We start from the raw sequence: 6,000 nt of genomic DNA, 5'->3' as shown, positions 1-6,000 counted from the left end.
ACTGTATCTCGAGGGTCTGACTTCTACTTTACCTGTCTTGGTTTACTGACAGGACGTGTTACATCCTAATCCCCAGGAAGCCACCAAAACCAGGACAGTTGTTCAGACAGACACAAAGATTTGAGAGACACTTTAGAATCTATGGCCAGATGGATTCATCAGAGACCCTACTTAAATATAAAAGTTTCCTGTGATAGCCAATTCCAAAATATATGGGCTTAAAAATACCTTGAAATATATGCAAAGCCAGAAGATAGTCTTTGGAACATTTTTCAGTAATCATATGTATCAAATGTAACCAGAAGATTGATTCTTTTTAAAGCATACTCAAATCAGAAATTCTCTCCTGACCAGAATATAGGAAGAACTGATCAAAGATTATGCATCTAAACCTTCAGGGAGATCAGTATTTGAGTGGTATGTGAAACATTTAACTATTGTAAAATTATAGTATTTTCCTGAATATTTTAAGTTTCTTACAGACAGACCTTTCCTAAAAACTCTAACTTGTGTTGATCTTTTGTATTCTAATTTTAAAAAGACTGTTCATTTTACTATGTTGTTTTATACAAATGCTTTCAACTTATGATGGGGTTATGCCCCAATAAATCCATTGTAAGTTGAAAATATAAGAAGTAAAAAATGCATTTAAGATACCTAAACCTACCAAATGTCATAGCTTAGCAATATAGTAAATTGTAGTGCACTGTCGTGGACAGTGTTGCAAGACAGTACTGAATGCTTACATTCATTATCCTGTGGCTAAGTGAGGGCTGCAGCTCACTGTTACTGCCCAGCACCTCAAAAGCTACCTCAGGAAAAGATCAAAATTCCAGACTTTGGGGTATGGTTTCTATTTAATAAATGGTCATTTTCACACCATTATAAAGTTTAAAAAACTATAAGTTAAATCATAGCAAGCTGGGCACTATCTGTACTTGTAATTTTATACTCTGCTTCTAAGAAGGACAACAAGCTTTTTTAATACTCAGCTTTCTCAAAACCTGGAATTTCCTCTATTGACTCAGATTTCATTTATACATAAGAAAATAGGCATGATTTGGGGGTATGGACTCTTCCTTTGACTGTCATACCTTATCTTAGAATTCATGGCCTACCTCTGACTCTCTGTTCTGAATTTCTCATACATATGCACATTTATGGAACCTCTCTGTCAATATATTCCCTTTAAATAATGCTATAATTATGTGCAAAAAAAAAAAAAGGTAGGCAAAGATCAGTTGCTGTTGAAATAAAGGAAAATACCTTGGCAGGTTGTCATACTGGAGTTGAGTCCTACAATCAAATGAGTATTTATACTTGCAGAACACAAAGCAAATAACAAAAGAGCAAAGAAATATGGGATATGTCCTTCGTCCATTTTTACATTGAGGTTGCTGTCTTTTTATTTCTAGTTTGCATGTGTTGCTCATATTGTTAGATATTTAATCTTTTTTCCTTAGGCATTGCTTATAATCACCTTTCCTGTTACCTGTATATTCATTTATCCATGGTGGTTGTCTTTATACAAAAATCTCTTACTATTTTTATTTTTTAAATAAAAGTATAGGAAGCAAATGGAGCCCATTCATGGGGCCTTAGAATAAGTGATTGTATAAGAATGTGCACTGCTGAGCCATTGCCCACCTATCTTGACTGGAAAAATTCTAGTAAGATAATTCTAGTTCAGGACCATCTTCCTCATTTTTCATTGTCAGATCTGACAGTTCTCAAGTTATAGACTGCCATTCAACCAGGCTTTGATTGGACCAGTCCATGGAAGGGATATTATCAGAGTAGGTTCACTTACCCTTCCTTAAGCCACTGCTGTATTTGGTGCAGAGCTGGAGAGCCCAGACATTTGCTGAGTTCTGTGCCAGGCCAAGTTAATTGAAGTGATGATTTTCCTAAAAGTATTGAATCTGACATTTCTGGATTTCCTAAACCTATATAGCTCAGAAACACATTTAATTAATATGATACAAATTAAAATTCATGAATCTGAGTAGCATTTTCGATATACTTTAATACTCTGTTTAAAAAGCAGACTGGGTGAATGTATCATTATTGTTTTGACAAACATATTGCATTTTCCATAACTGTTTACTGCCCAGCTTTCTATTTAAAAAGGAGTGTTCTATTATCATCAAATTACTAGGTACAACTTTAGGGTAATTGATAATAAATTTTGACCATAGAGATCTCAAAGTTGAATCCTTCCCTATGTCAAAAGGATCAAGATGGTTCAACAAAGTGTTACATGGAAAAAAAACAGTCACATTTATTCCTCATGCATTTAATTATGTTTTTAAAAAATGTGAATGTGGGGGCTGGAGTTGTGGCTCAGCAGTAGAGCACTCGCTTAGCACGTGCAAGGTTCTGGGTTCGATCCTCAGCACCACATAAAAATAAGTAAACTAAAAAGTGTGGATGTGAAAAATAAAATTATTTTCTTCATGTCATAAACTCAAAAGTCAAAATTAATTGATTTTTTTTTCTTTCTCTGAAGACAAGAAAGATAAGACAATGAGGAATAGATGATAAATACTTGGGAAAAGGCCATAAAGAGGCTAGATTACAACCTAGATTGTAATTGGATGTAATGAATACACATGAATGGAATTCCCTTGGCTTGTAGTCACTATTAGCAAGACAATACACTTAGTGTGATAATAAATGACTAAATAAATTCAATAGTAATGGAAGGCTAGTATTTGTTACATGCTAACCAATTCAAAACAACATTAATGCTCTTTCAGTGATGTGCCTCAATCACACTGCAATATATCATTAAGAATACCATGTAGATATGCAAATTAATGTTTAAAAAGTTTAAGTAATTATTTTAAAGTTATACTAATAGTTAGAGACAAAGCCAGAATATTACCTAATTAAGGCTCATTTTATTATACTGTATTGTCTCTAAAGTTACACATTCCAGAGCGTAGTTATTTTTTTCTTTCTTTATTGGAAGTATCAGAGAAAAATTATTATTCAGAACAGTCATTCCAGGTTTATTGAACTAAGTCTAAGGAAATATTTTTTTTAAAAAAGAAGTATCCTCTCTAACAATGTATTTTTAAGAAATTTATATATTAACCAATGGTTTATCAAAATTCCTATATCAGATTTGTTATAAAAATATTAAACAAATGCAATGGATATAAAGAATAAAATATTTGGACATTGCAGAATTGTAATTATATTCTAATTTGACTTCTGATTCAGATATGATTTTTCCTTAAAAGATCAAATTTAAAATATCTTTAACCTTATACTGTTTTACCAGGAAAGCTTCTTGCTCTTTTCCCTTGAAAATCAATAAAGAATAATCATGGCATTAAATTGATTTTCAATTTGCACTATCTGTTTTAACTATAGGCATGATTTTATTAAAGAAATAATGCTTGAACATGAGCCATCAGCGTGTTACCTATTTCTATGTTGTTTCCTAGAAGGAAATCAAATTAGCATGTCCAGTTTTTATGTCCTTTCTCCAAAAGCTACATGTATTTTTGAAAAGCAGTTATTTTCAAACAGGTCCAAAAAATCCAGACATTAAGAAACAGCATCCTAGAAACAACTAGTAATGTTGAGAACACATTCCTAAAACGTGTCTGGCTCAGTTCTCATATATCCCATGAAGAATGACACAGTGGCTCAAGGAGACCCTAAGAGTTTTGTTTTGTTTTGTTTTGTTTTCCCAGAATCAGTTAGAGATTTTCATACTTACTAACTGTATCCTGGTGCAGAGGAAAAAGTCTGAAACAAGTTAAGTAATCTAAGTTAAGGCTGCCTAAGCACTTGTTTGAGGCTTTGGAAACTGGCTGAAACTACTGTCAATCCTTGCCAAAATCACTGAGATAGTCAGTCTTCTTTGGAGTAGCAATAGAATGCTTGGGTTTAACTAGACAACCATAAGCAAAGTGTGAAAATATATATATTCAAGAAAACTTCAGATATAGCTCAAATAACAAGCAGTTTTTCTGCCAAAAATTCATTCGTAAGTTGATCTTTGTGAGTCTGAATCCATTTCTCCAAATAGATAGTGGTGAGTACTGCATTGTCGAGACCCCTCGCCGGCAAGGGAAAACACGACACAGGATTCTTCTTTCAGCAGTTTATTCAGGCCTTGATTCAAGTATCATCTTCTAGCGACCCCCCGCCGAGCGCCCAAGCACAGCCTAATAAAGCCTCCCGCATACCAATCTTAAGCTGCCAAGTGGACCTTTCTCATAGGATGGGAAGGGATTGCGTGCCAATTCTCCATAAAAGGAGTTGTTTATCACAGGCCACAGTGGAAGCCGGCGCCATCTTCTAATGGCGGCCACGGTCTAATTAGAACGGCTCACCACACTGCATCAAAATTCTTCCACACAAGCCAAATTCTGTTCTTAAAAATACATGAAATATAGTATTAATGCATTTTATCTATCAGATATTTTTATATGGTGACATTCAAAGTACTGATGCCAAGAACATGCCCCACTTCTGAGGCAATAAGAAACTGCAGGTCCTTTTAAAAGGACACACGTTTCAAAAGCTTAGTAAAATTGGTTTCCTTTATAACAATAGAAGCCCTTCCTAAGATTTTTACAAGACAGTTTAGAATATCTGGGTTACTCTCAGTTGATAGGATTATTTATGGTCCCTAAGAGTATTATTATTTTACTGATATTTCTCTCAGTTGTGTATTCCCCATTTGATGTTTCTTTTGGGTGAGGCTTAGTTTGGTGTTTTTGTTGTTGTTTTTATAATGGCATTAAATACTGCTTGGGGAGCTCTTGTGTTTTTTAAAGTTTTATACATTTAGATATATTTCTTAAGATTTTTACAATTGGGAAGAAAAATAAAACATCTGACCAAATGTGTTTTATGAGTCTCAAAAAAAAAAAAAAAAAAAAAATTGAAGAAGCTTTGTTCTCCATGCATTCATAGGATTCAGTAAAATCATTGTTTTATAGATATCTAAATAGACCAATTTTAGAAGGAAAACAAATAAATTAGAATAAATCTTTTCATATCATATCAGGTAAAAACCATTCCCTTTAGTTGTTAAATTTGAGGGAGAAATGAAACTTTCTCTCCTTCCTACCTTCTTTTTTCCCTCCTCACTTTTCATGTTATGGTCTAGGTATGTGGTATCCCTCCAAACTCATGTGAGACAATGCAAAACGATTTAGAGGTGAAATGGTTGGGTTATGAGCCTTAACCCAATCAGTGCATTAGTATCACCCCCACCCCCACCAGCACCACCAAGCGATTAACTGGGTGGTAACTGCTGGCAGGCAGGATGTGGCTGGAGGAGGGGACTTTGGCATTGTGGCTTTGTTTTTTATTTTGTGGTTAGAAGGGCTGTCTCTCTGCTTTCTGGTGTCATGTTCCCAGCTGCTTTCCTTTGCCATACCTTTCTGCCATGATGTTCTGCGTTGCCTCAAGCCCAGAGAAATGGAGCTGGCCTTCTATGGGCTGAGAACTCTGAAACTGTGAGCCTAAAAATGAGCATTTTCCATTTAATTGTTCTTGTCAGGTCTTTTGGTCATAGCAGTGAAGAGGCTGACTAAAACACTATCCATCCTTCCTTCCGTCCTTCATCCCTTCTTCCTTCTGTCCTCACTTCTCAGCCTTCTCCCTTCCCCATTCTCCCAAATGTGCTTTATTCTCCTTTTGCAAACTGTCATTCCACAGAAAATTATTTACATGTTCCAGGCACTGTACTTAATTTAGAGAAGTAGTGGTGATCCAGAGAAATGCTGCTCCGTCCGTCATGTGATCAGACAGACACAATTTTATTAGAGTCCAATGACAAAAAATCCGCAAAAAATTGTGAACTGAATAAACTAAGTTTCTGGCTAATGGAGCATACTTAGGAAATAAGCAATTTATCATTTTCAGAGAAAGTAGAAAATCCACTTAAAATTGATAACTAAGCTTTGTATGCTAGTATAAACCCTTATATTTCCCCAATAATTCCATTTAAGAAAAGCTGCAGAGGAAACA

This window comes from Marmota marmota, unplaced genomic scaffold (assembly GCF_001458135.2).
Source record: "Marmota marmota marmota unplaced genomic scaffold, marMar, whole genome shotgun sequence".
Classification (NCBI taxonomy): domain Eukaryota; kingdom Metazoa; phylum Chordata; class Mammalia; order Rodentia; family Sciuridae; genus Marmota; species Marmota marmota.
The sequence above is the reverse complement of the archived record's forward strand: the minus strand, read 5'-3'. Positions refer to the sequence as shown.